Source organism: Mesoplodon bidens, assembly GCF_964165515.1.
Source record: "Mesoplodon bidens genome assembly, chromosome: 16".
Classification (NCBI taxonomy): domain Eukaryota; kingdom Metazoa; phylum Chordata; class Mammalia; order Artiodactyla; family Ziphiidae; genus Mesoplodon; species Mesoplodon bidens.
In genome coordinates, this window is record NC_138173.1 from 15,696,111 (window position 1) to 15,717,272 (window position 21,162).

General features: G+C 41.2%; 1 protein-coding gene across 15 annotated transcripts in view; it reads right to left on the bottom strand.

The window, feature by feature from the left end:
* Window positions 1–21,162, bottom strand: part of NCOA2 (nuclear receptor coactivator 2) — a 277,145-nt gene that overhangs the window by 123,305 nt on the left and 132,678 nt on the right. For 2 of the 15 annotated variants that reach the window (XM_081258048.1, XM_081258050.1), the window contains exon 3: window positions 15,521–15,673. The exons of the other annotated variants lie outside the window; for them this stretch is intronic. The gene's annotated coding sequence lies outside the window, so the exon portion shown is untranslated. The remainder of the gene's footprint in view (window positions 1–15,520; window positions 15,674–21,162) is intronic. 15 annotated transcript variants of the gene reach the window in all.

Genomic DNA, 21,162 nt, shown 5'->3' on the forward strand with positions numbered 1-21,162 from the left:
ACCGCAAAAAGAAAAAAAAAAAAAAAAAAAAAAAGAGGGACCCTGGAAAATGTGCTATCTGTTTTGCACAAGTTTCTTTTTTTTTAAAACATCTTTATTGGAGTATAATTGCTTTACAATGGTGTGTTGGTTTCTGCTGTATAACAAAGTGAATCAGCTATACATATACATACATCCCCATATCTCCTCCCTCTTGCATCTCCCTCCCACCCTCCCTATCCCACCCCTCTAGGTGGTCACAGAGCACCGAGTTGATCTCCCTGTGCTATGCGGATGCTTCCCACTAGCTATTTCACGTTTGGTAGTGTATATATGTCAATGCTACTCTCTGACTTCGTCCCAGTTTACCCTTCCCCCTCCCCATGTCCTCAAGTCCATTCTCTATGTCTGCATCTGTATTCCTGTCCTGCCCCTAGGTTCATCAGAACCATTATTTTTTTAGAGTCCATATATATTGCACAAGTTTTTTCACTTCATGAATTTTATATCCCTTTGGTTTCCAAAGAACTAAACTGCATCTATTAAAATATAGCCTAGCACCTTAATCCAGCCTAAATCTTCCCAAACTGACTTTCTCAAAAAACCAAAAACCTCCTAAGAACGTATTTCACTGAGGTTTACAACACTGAGTACTAAGATCACCTTTAATTCCGTCTTTTCTTACCCTATCTTTCCTACAAATTAAAAATCTCTCCAAGAAGCAAACCCCCTCAGCCTGACAAGATCAGACCTGATTATAATTTCTGTGGTTAATTATTGTGGTTGGAATTCTGAAGTGTAGCAGGATTTGCAAGCTAGTCACCTGGCTTGTTTAGACACTACCCTGATGTCAAAATGTGTGTCTTTTAACTCTCATAGAAAGACTGGGGCTCTTCCTCACTCCCCAATCTCTGAAAGTTAAGATATTTTTAGATAACATAACAGATTAATCCTTTTATGAATGTACTTTAAAACTGTACAGGACTGACATTTGATGTCCCAGGAGAAAAACAGCACGATCTGGAACCAAACCTATTCTAGTTTTAAGAGAATGTAAATAAAAAGACTTTTTTTGTTGTTACAATACAAAGGAAATATGAACAGGCACAGATGGAGACCAGTTAAAACTACCATTCAAACATGCTCAGGGAGAAGTCGTTAACCAAGTCATCAGGAATACTCTCTGATTGGCCAAACAAGTTTTACAAAAACCTCTTGACGATATAAAATTCCTATAAGATATAAGATAATTACATTTATTGAGGCCGGGTTCCAGTGCCAGCTGTAAGTTATCTTGTAGGTTTAAATATCTTATTTGCCTTTGTTTTCCCAAAGTGTTTCATAGAGTGCCGTGTAATAATAGTAAGTGCTCAATAAAAACACCTTGAACTACCCCAGAATCCTTGGATCACTTCAAAAGCTTTAGATAAGGCGGCAAAATAAAATTTAAAAGCAAAAACAAAAAAAAACAAAGAAAGCCCAAACCATCTGGCTATAAGAGTTTCATTATTCAATATGATGCTAGTGACTTTTGGGCTGAAACCAGTATGTAATTGTCTTATATCCTACTTACAAGAATGTGGGGAGAGTCCTACAATTAAAAAAAAAAAAAAGATCCCAGAATGATTAAAACCACAGGTAATTAACTGTTTATTTGAAACAAGTTGTCTTTTTGTGTAGGTAGACTAAACGAAGGTGCCAGTTATTTTTTTTTTAAGAAAATCCCATTTAATAAGATTAATGATTTTATTAAACTATATTGTGCTAAAATATAGTTTGTAGATATTATAAGGAAGAGAATCTCTTGCACCTAGTATGATTATGTTTGAGCTGCTCTCACCGTATTTTCTTGGAGAAGATAATAAAAAGAATCAATTCTTTGTAAACTGTCGATACAGTACATAATGGCCAGACAGTTCTTACCTCCATCAGTGTCAATTTCAAAAGGGAGATACACACAATATAATAATACATGTGGTTTGAAACATACACACACCCCAAGTTGGGCACATCTGGTCTAGAAGTTAACTGAAAAACATATTAGTGAATTCACACCTCTGGTAAACACTGTATAATAGTTAACCCTTTTCAGATAAAGCTTATGATTATCTTTCCCCAATCTCAGATTTTTAAGTACTACCCCTTCCAAGGTTGAGAGAAAGGTACAGACTGCTAAGAGAATTAATAGCATTAGCATGAGCGAAAGTGGACAAGCACAGTCTAAAGATTAGCTGCATGTTTTCAGCTTTCTGCATACAGTAGCATAAGGATGTAATGAATCAGAAAAAGTTAGGTACTCTATACAACAAAAGATCATTCATTCAAGGCCTCAGCCAAAATAAGATTTATTACCTAACTAAAATTTAGATAATTTCAAATTCACTGCAAAGCCCTTTTTAAGGCTTGAATTACAAAAGGATATTAAAAATCTTAACAGATACAAATATAAAGCTTATATTTATTCCTTAATGAGTAAGATTTGCATTGGATTCTTCTTTGGAAATTTAGAAGATGCTTACCAATTCATTTCCCAAAACAAGCATGAGACTGTATTTGGCCACATAAAGAAACTGCAAGAAACCTTTAATCGCTAAAGAAACACATAAGAAATAGGGACCACGAAGGAATCAATTTGGATAGCACTGTATGTATCTGTCCCCGAGAACACTATCACTGCCTGGTTGTCATGCTCAGTTTTCCCTCGGCAACACGCACATCCAATCCAGAAGCACACAGAATTCCAAGAACACTGCCAAACGTTAAGTCAGAGCACTTGTGAAACACACCTTGTAATTGTCCACAGCCTTTGCAGTTCAAACCAGAGCTCAGCAGCTTGTCCTTATCTTCACCAGTGATGTACATAAAAATACCATACATCACTCTTCCAAAAGAAAAACCAAAAAACCCCCACAATTAGCAATAAATTTAATGCCTCAGAGATAAATCTCCTGTGTTAACCCAAACCAGCAATCTGCCTTGATGTAAACCTGAGCACATGCTGAGTGCCCTGCTGCTTGCCTCCTCTGTCACTTGCTTCTAACGACAGCTGACAAACTAGCCTCACAAATCCTTTTTTTAGCTGCTGATCAGACAGATCCCCCTTTGACAATCCAGCATGGTGGAACACTCGAAAATTCTTCCTGCTTCTATTCTATTGCTTGCTCTAAAAACCAGTTTCCTTTTCATTGAGATAATAGCCTTTTCTGCAGTCACATGACTCAGAAGCTACATTAGCAGAGCTTTATGATAACAGACTAAGCCTCCACCCCCTCCTGTTATTAAGGGCATGTCTTTCTCTTTCTCTTTCTCTTTCCCTCTCTCTCTCCCTCCCTCTCTCTCTCTCTCACACACACACACAGACACACACACACACGTGCCCATAATACACATGCACTCACATACACGGGTCTAAAATTATTTATTCTTCTTGGAATTATCATAATAAAGAAGTCTATGCTAACATGAAAATACGAAAAATTTCCAGATCTGCCTGCTAAAAATAACTGCTAAAAACAAACATCCTGATGCATGGTCTTCCTTTCAGCAGGATGCAGCACGCTGGCCATGAACACTCCCCAGTGAACAGTGTATGAAGTGGGACAGTCAGAGGGAAATGTGTATTCTCCTGTTCTCTAGAGCTTTGCCCCCAGAGATATAAAGCTGACAAATCTGGCATAACGAACACTGTGGAGACATGATAGTTACTCACACATTGGGAATTAATTAGTTTCACGTATTAGTAAAACACCATGTAAGCATACTTTTTTAACACCAAAATGTATTCTTATTAGGAATACACCCTATGTAATTTATAAGTTATTCCAAGAAGAAGAGATATTACCATGGCCAAAACAATCTTAAAATATAAAAATCAAAAGTTCTTTTGAGCCTGGCCAATTTGATTGATTTCTGATAAACCATCAACTTTCAAAACACGCATGTGGAAACACGAGGTCAGTGCCTGACACACAGTGGTTGCTCCACACTTTTTTTTTTTAATGTCCTTGGTAACAGGTCGAAGTACTAGGCAAAGAGAAAGCAGCGGATTACATTATCTTCTCACTTTGTTTTCGTATCAAAGAATCTTTTAAATCTACCAGACAAGCAATTTGGGGAAGGAGTTTAAGTGTAAGAATGTGCTGAGAAGTGGAAAATGGAGAAAAAGATGGGCTAAGGCGTTGCCCCAGAAGCAAAATCACACTGAAGCATAACACACAACTGGGAGAGCGCTGCCACCAGCAGACTGAAAGCAAGACAGACTGTTCAACTAAGTCAACAGATGAAGCTACAGATTACATGTGTGCGTTTTATTTATTGCCTTGGTTTTCTCATCTCAAAAAGGGAAAACATACCAGATATTTTCATTTTTTAACTTTTCACTGTGCTAAAATACACATAACATTAAAAGTTACCACTTTAAGTGTACAGTTCAGTAGAGATAAGTCTATTCACACTGTTTTGCAACAGCTCTCCCGACCTTTTTCATCTTGCAAAACTGAAACTCTGCACCCATTAAACAACAACTCCCATTTCCCCTTCCCTCCGGGCCCTGGCAAGCACCCATCTACTTTCTGTTTCTATGAATTTAACTACTTTAGATCCCTTGTATAAGTGGCATCAGACAGTACTTGGTGTGTGTGTGCGTGTGAGTGTGTAGATATTTTAAAGAATAATTATTTCAATATCTGGAGATCAAGACAAAATCATTTTACACAAACTGCATTATTCCTAAGTAAACCAAGCCAAAATTATATTCTTTAATACAGAAAACCCAAGAATTGTTATAGATACAACTAGACAGAAGGGATTATTATCATATAAAAGTTATCTACACAAAAACTCTGTAATTTCTCAGAATCCAAAAAATTTGATAATTCTAATTCTGAAACTCCTAGTTTACTCTAATTAACCACTCAACACATAAATAACTCGGGTAGGGTGGAGTGGGTGTTGAATAATTCTCCTCCAGTCACTGGAAGGGACTGTGGCCACTCTGCTGGAACATGGTACCAACACCTCACCAAGCCTCCAGTGACCACAAAGGGGTCCATGAGCACAGCTTCCATGAGGACCTGAGCAGAGAAATTCAGATACCAAGAAACTATACTTAAAACATTTAAATGCCAGCACATGGTGATACTTCATCACAAAAAGCCAAAGCACAAAGAACCTTTAAAAGTTATAATGATCTTAACAGCCACCTAACTATTTTCATTGTGTACTTAAAATCTAAAGTCAATCATCAGCCAGGGCATTATAGGAAATCAATGTGTCATAGGAAACCAATCTCACAGTAGATATGAGAGAACACTTTTTTAAAGAAATAGCCTAAAAACTGTAGGGGGCAGTTGTGTGAAATCCATCCACCTAAGTTTGTCCTTTTTCTGCTCACAACATCATCCGACCATTTCTACAGCGGTCAGGTGAGGTCACAGACACTCTAAAATTACCACCATGTTGTCCTTTATTAATTTCAATGGAGTTCTTACAAATTATTTCTCAGCCAGTCGTGGGCAGCGGCAAAATTTGCTGTGAATTCGCTGATCAAATCCATCACAGGAAGAAAACGTCTCCTGCCAAACACTTCCAAGTAAAATGTCTTACTCCAGATGCTGTGCTTACACGTCAAGATGGATTGCTGTTAGCAAAGCTGCCCCTCTCTCATGTTTTCTGCTGGCAAGCACAAGTAGGTGAAACTGTCTAACCCCCTCCCGAGGGCAGACTGGTGGCTGCAGCAGACTCTGTCATTGCCAACGTTAACCCTTTTTCTTCACTAGGGCAGCAGTGTTTACGACGGAATTAGGTTAGATGATTTGTAAAGATGTTTCTACCTATAAGGCTTCCTGAGAGTGGTGCTTATATATATATAATTGTGATTCATTTCTTAAACCAAAAGTCTGGTGAGAGGTAAAACAAGGATTCAACAGGGTGATGTTTCACTTTTTATAAGTCAAGGTGAAACTTACATTCAGTGCAGTACACAGACCTTAAGGGTAAAGTTTAAGAGTTCCGACCAATGAAAGCACCTACGCAATCCACGCTCCTGCCTAGATATACAGCACTGTCATTGCCCAGCAGAGCTCTCCTGTGCCTACCTGCCCCCCACCAACCATAACTCTTACTTTCTGGTATCGCAGATTAGTTCTGCTTTTTCTAGAACTTCAAACAACGGGAATCATACAGTAAGTACTCTTTATGCTTCTTTCAGCATAACGTTTTTGTGATTCATCTGTGTTATTGCATATATTAACAATTTGTCCCTTTTCAGTGCTAAGGGTAATTCCATTGTGTGAATATACTGCAGTTCATCTATTCTCCTTTGATGGGCATTTGGGTTGTTTCCAATGGGGGCTCGTGGTAAACAAAATTCTAAAATGGCTCTGCAAGATCTCCCCCCACCCCCCACCGTGTACACACCCTTCATAATCCCCAGCACTGTAAATATGGTGGATTTTCACTCTAATGATTAGGTTATGTTACATGGCACTATTGACCTTAAGGCAGGGAGATTATGGAGGTGGGCCTGGCCTAATCATAACGGATTTTCTCCATCTGGCAGCAGCAGAAGTCAAAAGTTTGAAGCCTGAGAAGGATTCTGTATGCCTTTGGTGACGTGAAGATGGGGGAAACCACATGTCGAGGAACGCAGGTGACCTCTAGGAGCTGAGAGTGGCACTCAGCTAACACCCAGCAAGGAGACAGGATCTCAGTTCCACCGCTGTAAGATCCTGAATTTTGCCAACAACGAGAATGAGCTGAAAGTGGACTCCCCCCCCCACCCAGAGCCTCCAGATGAGAACTCATTCTTGTTGACACCTGCATTTCAGCCTGGTGATGCCCTGAGCAGAGAATCACGCCAACATCATGCTCAATTTCTGATCTACAGGACGGTGAGCTAGTAATTGGGGGTTACTTGCGGTAATTTGTTACTCAGCAAAAGAAAACTAATGGGATGAGGGTTACGATATACAAGTTGCTACCGATACACATGTACAGGTCTCTTCACAGACATGAATTTTCATTTCGTGCAGTTAAATACCTAGGAGTGGAACTGGGGGCTCATGGATAAGTGTAAGAAACTGTCGCGGTGTTTTCCAAAGCAGCTTTACACTCCCACCAGCCATGCATGAGAGCTCTGGGTGTCGCACAGTCTCACCAATGTTTGGCGTTGTCAGTCTTTTAAAGTTTAGCTGAGATTCTACATGTGTTAGCAGCCTTCTCCACATATGGGGTGTGATCCCCGTCCACTTTCTTCTCTGTAGAGTTTCTATAACATTTACAGATAACACCACATAAAGCCCTGCTCCGTATTCTTCGTGTCTCTTAGAGGAGTTAGGCTCCTCTGCACTGGAGCATAAACACTGAAGGGCAGGGATCATGCCTTTATCCCTCTAAATCCATACCATCATCTATCCTAGTGCTGCTTCTATAGATTATGTGGTCAAATTTATGTACTGACATTTTTTTCTCCTTAAAAAGGTAATTATGTAGCAACATGAAAAACTGCTAATGAAGAGGCCACTTTGTAGGGAGGAAAGAGTGTGACCTTGGAATTACAGTTTTAGTTTGAATCCACTGCTAGATATACAACCTTGAGCAAGTTACTTAACCTCTCTGAGTCTTAGGTTCCTCATCTGTAAATGGGCGGGGGAAATGCCTACACTGCATTGTTCTGGTGAAGATCCTATGAATTATATGGAAAGCAACTAGCCCAGAGCCTGGCATAGGAGGACATCAATTGATGGCAGCTATTATTAGCTCTTAGTTTCTTACGATGTTCAGCAAAAAGAAGAGAAACAGTATCTTTCTGTGAAAACTCTACAGAAAGCACGGAAGAGAATACATAAAATGATACGAGTTGCATAAGGTGGATGAGACCATAGTTGATTTTAATTCTAATTTTTAAACCTTTAGTAATGTTTCCATAATTTTAAAATATAGCAAACTGTTGATAACTTCTAAAACCGGGTGAAGGGTATATGGCAGGAGGGTTATAAATACTATTCTAAATTTCCATTATATACAAACCTCAAGAACTAGAGTTCACTGTACCAAAAAAAGGGCAAATATTTACTCTACAAAGATTTCTTTCTTTTTTTTTTTTTTTTGCAGTACGCAGGCCTCTCACTGTTGTGGCCTCTCCCGTTGCGGAGCACAGGCTCCGGACGCGCAGGCTCAGCGGCCATGGCTCATGGGCCCAGCTGCTTTGTGGCATGTGGGATCTTCCCGGACCGGGGCATGAACCCGTGTCCCCTGTATCGGCAGGCGGACTCTCAACCACTGTGCCACCAGGGAAGCCCCTACAAAGATTTCTTTTTTTTTTTTTTTTTTGCGGTATGCGGGCCTCTCTGTTGCGGCCTCTCCCGTTGCAGAGCACAGGCTCCGGACGCGCAGGCTCAGCGGCCATGGCTCACGGGCCCAGCCGCTCCGCGGCACGTGGGATCTTCCCGGACCGGGGCACGAACCCGTGTCCCCAGCATCGGCAGGCGGACTCTCAACCACTGCGCCACCAGGGAAGCCCCAAAGATTTCTTGATACACTAAGACCATACAATTTATTAATTCAAATGATTAGAAATGACATAAACCCTGAAGGTGCCACATTTAACAAGTTGCAGAGTATGAACAAACTTTAGGTCGTTTATGAAATTAATTTTGTTAACCCATTAGCATTGTAATTCTATATTAAACCCAAATACCAAGTTTTGAAAACCTGATAAAATATCATGGAATAGTTCATCTATCTGTTAAATACATTTTTAATGCAATAAGGGATAAGTTGCATAAATGGTAAGTTAATAAAGTGAAAAGTAATAATACCCACTGAAGTGGCTGTTTTCATTAGGCACCCGTGTCCACAGAATTATGTCACTTGGACCCCTGGCCTCCTTCCTCAAGAGGTGAGCCAGGGATAGAAAGAAGGCCTATCTGGGAATATCCTGCCTGTGGATGTCAGCATGCTAACATTAACTAAAGATTTCATTCTTCTGATATGTAGGAAAATGTGCCTTCGAGAAGGCCCAACTGTGCTAAGCTAGCAGTGAGTGCTATTTTGTTGGGTTATTTCCAATAAAAGGCTTACGCAAACAGCAGTGCATAAACGTCTATGATACGACTGCAGGAGATTATACCCCCACAGAAGACAGCTGAGCAGAAGGACTAGAGAGCACAATCACTTCTAAACAGGACTTGGCCAAGTTGCCACTTCACGGAATGAAATAATATACAAACAGCTCACCACGTTTCCAACTCAGCATCTGCGCTTCATCCAAGGACTTGAGAAGCATCACCTACCGAATGTGATTCTCTTCCCAATCAGTGCACATGTGAACTACTCCAAAGAGTCGCACTGATGCTTTGAAGTCATCGAGTACCCCTGGGTTTCAACTAAAATTCCTAGGTGATCTGCTAACCAGAATGAATGAGAACCCTAGTGGTCTATCAGGGTTTATACCTTATATTCCTCAGGATTCTAAAAATGGCGAAGGCTCAGGGAGCAGATTAAATACCACAGGAACTTGACTCATTGATTAATCCAGCCCTCTGAAACTGGCATTATTCCCTAAAAGGCTCTGACAGGATCAACGACCATTTCGAATTATAAAATCACAAGGCTAAAAAGAACGTGAGAGCCATCTCACTCTGGGACCCCAGAAGTCTTCCATCTCAAATTCCCAACGTTGGATAACTCCACAGTCTCCAGTTAGACTTTTTCAATTCGTAACTTTAGTCATTTACATATTAATTAAGTACAAATCTTCCCCAACTGTTCTTAAGAGTTCAAAAAGTAACCAAAGGCTGAGACTATACCATACTGATTCTTTTTTTAAAATAAATTTATTTATTTTTGGCTGCGTTGGGTCTTCGTTGCTGCACGCAGGCTGTCTCTAGTTGTGGCGAGCAGGGGCTCCTCTTCGTTGCGGTGCACCGGCTTCTTCTCATTGCAGTGGCTTCTCCTGTTGCGGAGCACGGGCTCTAGGTGCATGGGCTTCAGTAGTTGTGGCACGCGGGCTCAGTAGTTGTGGCTTGCAGGCTTAGTTGCTCTGCGGCATGTGGGATCTTCCCAGACCAGGGCTCGAACCCATGTCCCCTGCATTGGCAGGTGGATTCGTAACCACTGCGCCACCAGGGAAGCTCTGCTTCTTTAAAATGCCGGGAAGGACGGAGGTTCTAGGGACAAAACAGAAGAGCTATACCCTTTGGCCATGATGGCTAATGGCCTCAAACACACCGTCTTGTCCTCCTTAAACTCTGGTGGAATAACCAGATTTGCTCTTCTGACTGCTATTCTCTGGACCCTCTGTGTATTAAGTGCTCCCAACTGAAGCCAAAAGGGAGTGACAGTCACACACACCAAGGACTGGAAGAGCCTGGCTCGCTGTGCTCACTGCATCATAAAGGAACGCTGGGCAGGTACTGATAGATAGTAAGACTTTTTTGTTTTTTCTTATTTTTTTTAAAGATTTGTTTATTCTTTCTTTCTTTATTTTACTTATTTTTGGCTGTGTCGGGTCTTGGTTTAGCAGCACGCGGGATCTTCGTTGAGACACGCGGGATCTTTCGTTGTGGCGCGTGGGCTTCTCTCTAGTTGTGGCGTGCAGGTTTTCTCTCCTCTAGCTGTGGCATGCAGCTCCAGGGCGCGTGGACTGTGTAGTTGTGGCGTGTGGGTTTCAGAGCACGTGGGCTCTGTAGTTAGTGGCCCACGGGCTCTAGTTGAGGCCAGAGAGCTCAGTAGTTGTGGCACACCAGCTTAGTTGCCCTGACCAGGGACTGAACCCGCGTCCCTTTCATTGTAAGGTGGATTCCTTACCACTGGACCACCAGGAAAGTCCCACTTTTTGTTTTTTCTTGACAACCTTTTTAAACTAAGATCTGACTGGAAGTCTTCATTTATTCACAAATCTGGCCATATAAACAGAAGAGACAAAAAAGCTTCTCTTTGTGAAGATGCTATATTCTTAGGCAAATAGCTAATTATTCATCTATTCTAAATTTCCAAAGGCATAAGAGGCACTTGTGACACAAGGTGCTGAGGAACGTGTGTTTTGTGTTTGTCTAGAGGACTGCATCTCGCACAGCACAGCACTGTATCTTAGCACCAGAGCCGATTCTGGCTCAGCTTCAAAGGTCCCTTGTTAAATGCTTCTGAATGAGGTGGATGATTTCTTCCTCCTTCCCCTCACCCCTGCTCTTTTTCTGCTTTCCCCTTAGTCGTTCCTTCCTTTCATAATATTAAGTCTACTTACCCTTGCTTGGAAGAGGGTATATCATAGTATTGATAGCAAGTACAAGAAAAGAGGAGAAATATCCTTAGAGGCAAAAAAGTAATCTTTCCTTAAAGCCCCACAGGCCACAGCAATAGTTTATAGCAAAGGAAAAACACGTCTGATTCCTGACCTGATGTCTTCCACTTCTTTCTCGCTCTTGTTTCTTTTGTAGCTTCAGACTTATTTGTTTCATTCAACAAATACTTATTCAGTACCAATGTCATGTAAGGCACTAAGTCAGGCACTGGGAACACAAAAGTGGACCGAAAAGCCCTGCCCTCTAGAGACCCATCATCAAGGAGGGCAAACAGAGAAGTAGGCAAAACTTACATGATCAGAAATGCCATCTCAAGACGGGCTGTGACCAGATGAAGAGAGACAATGCTTACCTTTGAAAGGGAAGGGCCAGGAAAGGCTTCAGAGACCAGGAGGACAAGCAGGACTCCATCAAGTGTGTGAGGAAGGGGAGAAAGAGGTGCAAAAGCAGGGAAGCGTGAGAGCACGTTTCTCACTCGGGCTCCAGTGACATTCCCAGGATCACAGCCAAAAGGTACCCAAAAGAAGGTGGTGGGAGAAGAGGCTGCAGAGGTGGGCGTGGGCCAGGCCAGGATGAGCTCTGTCTGCAGAGCTAAGGAGGATGAAATTCATCTTGTAGGGAGGAGGAACCCATAAAAGGTTCTGAGCAGATGAATAACTAACTGTTTTTCTAAAACAGAAAGATTTCCATAGGTAGGAAGTTTACGAAATGATTACCACTTGGGGAGACGCATTAGCAAGTTGTAACAATAAATCTGTGAGAAATGATGAGACTGTATGTAAAACAAGATACCTGCCCTTAAGTCTACTACAGCCCACAAATAAACCCTCACATATATGGTCAAATGATCTTTAACACAGGTGCCAAGATCAGTCAATGGGGCTTTTCATACTTGTCGTTTAAACAAATGGTTCTGTGAAAACTGGATAACCACATGCAAAAATAATGATGTTGGATTCTTACCTTACATATATAAAAACTAACTCAAAGTAGATCAAGGGCCTAAACGTAACGGCTAAAACTATAAAATTCTTACAAGAAAACATAGGGGGAAAGTTTCAGGACACTGGCTTTGGTAATGATTTCTCGGATATGACAACCAAAAGCACAGGTAACAAAAGAAAAAATAGATAAGTTGGCCTTCATCAAAATTAAAAAATCTTGTGCATCAAAGCATACCATCAACAGAATGAAAAGGCAACCTATGGGTTGGGAGAAAGCATTTACAAATCATATTTAGTTGATAAGGGGTTGATACCCACTGTAAATAAAGAACTCCTACAACAACCAAAACCCCAAACAATTTGATATTAAAAATGGGCAAAGACCTTGAAAAGACACTTTTCCAAAGATATACAAATGGCCAAAAAAGCACATGAAAAGATGCTCCAACATCACTAGTCATTATGAAGATGCAAATCAAAACTACAATAAGATACCACTTCACACCCACTAGGATGGTTATTATCAAAAAACTAGAAAGTAAATATTGGCAAGGAGAAATATTGGAGAAAATGGAACCCTTGTACATTGCTGGTGGCATGTAAAATGGCACAGCTGCTGTGGAAAACTGTGTGATGATTCCTCAAAAAAAAATAAACATAGAATTACCATGTAACTCAGCAATTCCACTTCTGGGTAAGTACCCAAAAGTACTGAAAGCAGAGACTTGAACAAATGTGTGTACATCTATGTTTATAGCAACATTATTCACTTGGTAGAAGCAACCCAAGTGTCCATTGACAGATGAATGGATAAATAAAATGTGGTATACACACACACACACACACACACACACACACACAATGGAGTATTATACAATTATAAAAAGGAAGAAAAATTTGACCTATGCTACAAGATGGATGGACGGATGGATGGATGGTGAAGACATGTTAAGTGTATGTAATAAGCAAGGCTCAAAAAGATTAGAACCTCTTATATGAGCTTCCCAGAGCAGTCCAATTCATAGAGGCAGAAAGTACAATGGTGGCTGCCAGGGGATGGCAGGGAGGAGGAAGGTGGAGTTAGTGTTTAGTAGGTACAGACTTTCAACTGTGGAAGATAAAAAAGTTCTGGAGATGGATACTGGTGATGGCTGTACAGCAGTGTGAATGTACTTAATGCCACAGACCTGGACACTTAAACGTGGTTAAAATGATAATTTTATTATGGATATTTTACGACAGTTTTCTTAAAATTCGATATAGTCATACTTTAGTTAGGCGATGTCAAAAGTGTCCTCATATTCAGAGCTTTGCTTATGTTTTCTACACTGTCATTACTGCCTCAATGAAAGGGTGTTCTTTGTCAGCTGCCAGGATAGTTAAAATTTACTTCAATTCATATGAAGTAATACATTTAGAACTCAGTGGTTAGACTGAAAATTCTCTCTAGCCTCTAAGAAGGGAAGCCAAAGCACAACAAACGCATGACCATTCCTCTGGGAAGGAGACATCTGGTCTCTTCTATACTGATCATAACCTCCACGCTAATGGAGACACCTGCCGTGTGCCCACGGTTTCGAGAGATTTGTGCTAGTTTATTAGTAGTCCATTAAGTAAAATTACCCCCAAATTTAGGAGTATTTTCTGCCAAACTTACAAAACAGAAGATAAAACCACGTGTCAACTAAGCAAGAGAAGCTCAACAAAAAGGTTAGAGAGCAGTGTACTTATCAGCTCAGAAGTGAGAGAAGTAAGAACAGCTTAGATATCTAAAATCTTCCTTAAGCAAGCCACGAAAAGCACACATAGGTAACTCTATATAATCCAAGCTAATAGATGATTTCTAATTTATTTCTATTTTACTGTGGAACAGAGTAACTGATGTACACTAATCCAAAGGCAAAAATACCGAGACACGAAACGAGACTAAGTCTCTCGAGGCTGGACCCTGTCATGGGATCAGGGAGGCCTGGCAAATGCACAACACACGTGCTGTGGTTGCCCCTTCTCCCCCGGCAGAGCAGATACCGCTCATGAATCGCTTGAGAGCCTGAGTGTGGCCTCTCCCTTCTTACGACCCAGCACCCTGGGCAGTCGCTATAATCAATGGGATCGGCACCAGAGGTGAAGGCTTGCGTGTCTCCCCAGCACCGGGGCGAGAGCGGAAGAGAGATTTGGGGTGGCCGTGAATCACACACAGAGACGGTCCAGAAGAACCTCTGCCAATGCAGGGAGGATGCCACCACCACAGGACAGATTTTGCAACACCAGTTGCTACGTGAGTGGAAACTGAATCTGTTGCTTTGAAGTAGCCACCTCTCTTTCCGGAAGCTTGTTTTAGACATGAATAAAGATCCAGGCAAGCCCTCGGTGATATCCTAAACGGTAGTTCTTTGAAGATAGAGCTTTTATCCTTGATAGGATTGAAGAATCAACGGGCAGGACTAGGGATATGCTCTTGGAGTTTTGTTAGAAAAGTGATTTGCTGGTAAAGAAAACCTTCCCCAGCAGCAGAGGAAGGTTTCTGCATTGGTCAGCCACTCACCCCGTCTCTCTGATTCTGCTGCTCCCTCCTGGGTTTTACTCAGACCACATCCCCACCCGTTCCTAGAAAGCAGCTGGCAGAAGGCAGGGTGCAGAGAAATGGAGGCAAATTGACAAAAAAGGTTTTCAGAGACAGACCTAAACCAGCCTGTCATGGCTACTGAGTGGATCTGGACAAGCAATGGGAACCGAAGCGCAGCTGTTTCACGGTTGTACACGGAGGTGCCGAGACCACGGCTACGTTACCCAGTCAGGCCACTCCATGAGAGGGTAGTTTTATTATTTTTGATGTTTTATTATACTTCCCCCTTAAACACGGCCCATTTCATAAAGAAGCCCCATTCTTTATAAGCAAGGCATCTTACTCAGATTACATCAGGTCAAAATTATTTAACAGACTAAAGGGAGGAAAAAAAGCAATAAAGACACATTAAAAAAAAGAATCAGGGCTCCCCTGGTGGCGCAGTGGTTGAGAGTCCGCCTGCCGATGCAGGGGACACGGGTTCGTGCCCCGGTCCGGGAAGATCCCACATGCTGCAGAGCGGCTGGGCCCGTGAGCCATGGCCGCTGAGCCTGCGCGTCCGGAGCCTGTGCTCCGCAATGGGAGAGGCCACGACAGTGAGAGGCCCTCGTACCGCAAAAAAAAAAAAAAAAAAAAAAAAAAAAAAACAAAAACAAAAAAAAGAATCAAACACGTTGAGCGCTTCCCATGTGTCAGATATTGGTAAAGCTGTTTATTGATATTCTTACCTCTTTTCCTCCCAGCAATATTATCCGGCTGGTACCATCATGTCTCCCAGTTTACTAAGGCACAGAGAGGTCAAGTAAAGCAGGTAAGGAAAAGGAGCAGGGCTTGAATTCATGCGGTCCGGTTCCAGGGTCTGTGCCCGTACCCGTTACACTCTACACAGAAAGAATAGAGGGTACTTATGCTTAATGATCCCCAAGGGTGCAGGCGTCATGCCAGCCAGGTGTTCTGCACGTGGGGTCCCACTGGTTCCTCCAAATACCATAGGACACTGGCTTAATCCTCCCCTTTTAGAGAAAAAACTGAGGCTCAGTGAAGTTAAATAACTTATTCAAGGTTACACACTAGAAAAATTGCAAACACCAGTTATTGATTAGGTACAAACTACATGCCAGCCAATCTGCCATGCATTCTCTCTTTAATCCTTTCTACAGCCCTGTAACGCAGGTATTAATTCATCCCTATTTTACAGCTAAGGAAAATGAGGCTTAGAGAGAGGTTCGGTAACCTCATCAGAGTCAGATCAGTAAGAACAACATTTTAACCTCAGACCAGTCGAGTCCCACATCCCCCGTTTTTCCCCTCTGATGCTGCTGTAAATAAAACTTTGTGCATAAGCTACGATATGCAAGGCATTATGAGGGGTACAAAGACGATTCAGCTCCGTTCAATATGTCTGCAGCATAAAAAAGGAGAAAGGGCTGCTGTGCAAATCACTATAACTTCCATTCATCTATCCCTCAACTATTCATTGAGGTCCTTACTATCTGTAGGCACTGCGGATATAGTAACCAACCAGATAAAAGTCTTTGCCCTCCTGGCCTTAACAACCTAGAGAGGGACAACAAACAGATAAATGAGTAAAAGATACAACATGCAAGCTAGTGGTAAGTGCTAAGGAGTAAAAAAGAAATGGAGGCTGGTGAGCAAAGAAGGGAAACTGGGGACATTTCAGCTAGGGCAGCCGGGGACTCTGCTGCTCTCTGCTGGACCTTTACACAAGGAGCCGGCCTCCATCACTGGGACAGCCAACACGGCCTCCTCACCTTCCCAAGCAGGCCACAGGGAAGGTCACTGGCCCTCCTGAGAGCCACGGATAAATCCATTTTCTCACCATTTCCTTCAAGGCTGGTACAATTGGGCTTCTGTCAGAACACCTTTTTCAATACTTCGCTTCAATGACACTGCACAACCATGCTTCTCTTCCTACCTCAGCTCCCTGACCTGTGCTGAGTCTACTTCTCCCTGCCCCCAAGCTAAACAAACAAACACACCCCAAAACCCTATGGCTAGCACTTGAACAACACCCTTGGTTTTGCTTCTGGCTATAAAGCCACTCCTTGCAGATCACATCTGCTGATGCAGGTCCTGTGATCACATCTGTAAAACGGGGACGTGATGCACACTTCAGCCTCACGGCATCACCTCAGCTCCAGTGCCCAACTTTCAGCCCCTTCCAGACCTCTTTCCTGGATGTGTCCGGAACTGAACCCCTCACCTCCCTGAGGACACGCCTCTTCCTCCACCTGCTGCTTCTCATTTTCTGTCACCCAGTGAGTTTTCTGTGACTCCTCCCTCTCTCTCAATCTTCAAACCCAATCAACTTCCAAGATCTTGAGATAATACTTTTACAGTTTCTCTTGATCACATCTCCTTCTTTCTATTCCTCTGCAATGGCCAGAATTTCCTCATCTCTAAAGTAGGCGTCCCCAGGAACGTATCCAACGTGTCAAGGTTCCCCCTTTCTCTACTTATCCTAGGATCAGTATCAAATGTCAGTGCCATGGTCCCTTCATGTTGAGCATGGGCGTAGAAATCACCATACAGTAAAATCCTCAAATCACTGAGGATTAAGCATGATGACCATTAACAACCATCTATCACAGTTCTTAACATGCAGTAGGGACTTAAAAAATGTCAGTTCTCTTATTCTTATTCCCTGTGAAATCAAATAGGGATCTGGCATTCAGAGGCCTGTGCAATCTACCTAGTTTTCTAGGTTTTCCAAGCAAATATTCCTCTAGCTCTGTGGTCTCAGTTCTGGCCAAACTAGAGTGCCCAGTGTTCTTAGACTTGACACATCACTCGTGTAGTCCGCCCCTTTCTGTTGAGAGTGAGGTGTCCCCCTGCCATTCTCTGCCTCTCTAAACCTTACTATCCTCCAAGGTTCATCACCTCAATAGCCACGTCCTTCTGAAGTCTCCCCTCAGCCGTTCATACAAGAGACCTTTCCCTATCCCAATCCCCCAAAACCACCAACTACTCTAATAGCACCTTACAGTCAATTTATAAATATGTATCGATCATTTGATATGTGCCAGGCAATGTATATCAGAACCTGGGGACACAAATGTAAAAAACGACTATATTCTTTGTATATCACGGTTATTATTATCTATGTACTTATTTTACCCTAAGTGTACCCTAAGAAAGTGGCCCAGCACTATGATTTTAAGCTCTTTGATGCCAGAGTCTGTGTATTACTCATCTTTGTATTCTCTATAGCAGTTATTATGATACCTTGGTAAATAACATAAGCTTAAATTGTTAAATTTGATGGCACCCATAACAATTCTGCAGTATTTCAAAAACGTTTTACTCCAGAGACAATTAAGGGGTTTAGAGCAAAAAATTAACTATTACCAAAACACATATGAGAAAAATTACTATTATTTGAAAATTTTAGACGAAGAAATAAGTATTACATAGTAATTGGGTGCATAACAGTTTACTGTCATTTAAATACAAAGCTAGGGGCTTCCCTGGTGGCGCAGTGGTTGAGAATCTGCCTGCCAATGCAGGGGACACGGGTTCGAGCCCTGGTCTGGGAAGATCCCACATCCCACATGCCACAGAGCAACTAGGCCTGTGAGCCACAACTACTGAGCTGAGCCTGCACGTCTGGAGCTTGTGCTCCGCAACAAGAGAGGCCACGACAGTGAGAGGCCTGCGCACTGCGATTTAGAGTGGCCCCCGCTTGCCGCAACTAGAGAAAGCCCACGCAAGAAACGAAGACCCAACAAGCCAAAAATAAATAAATTAATTAATTTAAAAAAAAACAAAGCTAGGATTAGAATGAAGAGTCTCAGACTATGCCCAATCTTCAAAGTCTAAAGAATATGTCAAAGCAACGAATAAATAAGAATAAGACAAACTCAGTAAAACCCTCAATCCTTGTACTAACTTTTATTACATACTTCAGTATTTTGTTATTCAGTGGAGATCCGCCATGTAAAAGTCTTATGACTGGTACAAACTATGCCATATGTAAATGAGAAATTAAAATGCCTGAATAAAGAACAAATTCACTGCACTGGGTTCCTGATTCGGGAGTTAAACACAAGACTTATTAGTCAGAGGGATAAGCCAAATATAAAGTGTGAAGAAAATCTGACAGAAGACATCTACTCTAAGTCATTCCTTTGTATTCAACACCTCTACTGAGAAACAGAGTTAGAACTATAGCCCTCCTTTTAAAAGCTATCTAAAACAAAAGCAAATAAAGTCAATTCTCCAGTAGCTTAGATATTATAAATGTGTGAATACATGCTCAGAGAGTGGAAATAAATCTTAATATTTTAAAAATATTTCTTGGCCCTGATACCTCCAAAGGGGTAAGAGTTTAGTGAGGATTAGGGGCCTATCTATGCTTGGTGCTGAGCTAGGCACCATACCTAATCATCTTCTTTAAACAAAATAATGAAGAAAAAAATCCATAGCTTAAATGTTCAACTTCTAGTGTTAAGTATCACAAGCACTATTATACAGTCAACCAAGAAAATGAATGAAAAGTACACTAACATGCATCTCCCACTTTTAAGATACTAAAGGCTGTCAATTTGTTTTCCATAAAAACATAGCCAATACCACTTATTTTGATAGAAAAAACTATTCTTTAGAAGTTCCTGGCTAAAAAATGATTAACAACTAAAAATATTTACAAAGAGCTTAACAAAAATGAAAAGAACCACTGTTACTATTGAAACATGAACTAGTGAATGGACATTTTTCTGGGAAAAGCCACATTATCTGGGTTCACATGATAGGTCATCATAAAGATAAAACAGCATATTACATTTTGCTAACATGACAATATGCTTTAACAGAAAAGATGAAGGAATGACAAAATCATGTGAAATGTTCTCATTTAGAGGAAAAAGCTTAGGATATGGCAAATAGTGAATATGATGGCAAAACACTGCAGTGAAATTTGAGTCCTAGTTTAGTAAAACATGTAAAGCTCAATTTAAAAAAACTTCGGTACATACAGCAGGTATTATGAAATAATTACAGCAAAAGAAATTAGCAAGCACATAAATATCAAAGCTTCAAATTAAAGTGACTTTAAGCACAGTTAATGTTTACTGAGTGCTTAGTAAGTGCTAAGCCCTTTACACCCATTATCTCATTTAACAACAACCCTAAGAAGCAGACATTTATCTTATCCCCATTTTACATTAAGTGTCACAGCTTGGATTCACACCCAGAATCTGACTTGGTTCTTTACCTACTACAATAATATACATTGTATTAACATATATGTATTAACATATGGTTCTTTAACCGTATAGTAATGGACACTGTATTAACTTTCATGTAAATTTAATGGTCAATCACATACACAGGATAATTAACACGCCCAATCCTCTTGTAATATGGGAGTACTCCTATGAATTGCTCAAATCTATACATGTTTAAGTACTTCTACATAAAGAAGAGGAGAGAGGCAAAGTAGTGACACTTGGTCCCTGACATGGAAAAAAGAAACCAGGGTCACTCTTTTTGCAGCTCCTTGAATCACAGCCCAGATAGGGGCATGGCTGGGATGCTCTGGGAGAAATACATCCTGACGAACAAACCATGGTCTCTCAACGCACTGAATACGCAACTTTAATAGGCTTATAACAGCTTGGGGAGAGAAGGAGGACACGAAGCCAGTGGATAAAAGCACAATCTAGCTAAGGCAGTTGGCAGCCAATGTGGGAAGAGAACGCCTAAGAAGGCTGCCTTAATTTCTGCTTTGATCCAAAAGAGACGGTATTTCTTTTTTATCTTTAAGGAAGTGGAGTAGTGAGCAAGGAGGGCATGCATTCTGCGGCACCATCATTTTTAGAACCATCGTTTTCACATATACGGTACCACCATTTTTAGAAAAAAGAAAAAGCCACATTTATGCCTCTTATTTTTTAAATCACTAGTTAAGGTAAGCCTATAGTTCCTACCACTAATTTTAGCATTTTCCTTTTGTTCTAAAAATCAAGGGTCAGTCAAATTATTATTTCTCATTTAGGGCAGTCGACCACACAGGAGTCTACCAAGGATTAGGTAAAGGTCTGAAAAATTTTAATAGTCTGTTAAAAATAATACAAATATACATACACGTATCTACCCAGAAGTCAAACTGAACAACTCTACCAACTGAACCAAAATATATTTGTTTACATTTTTAAATGGAATAAGGCAAAGTATACATCCCTCTGGCTCAAGATAAATATGTTCCTAAAATGTATATAAAATGTTTCTCACCTACCAAATACTATTTTCCTATTAAGTCACATGATTTAGTACGTTTCCTTCAAAAAGAAAAACCACACTGATGGGCTGAGCTAAAAATCTGGAGGGCTTCCCCTGGTGGCGCAGTGGT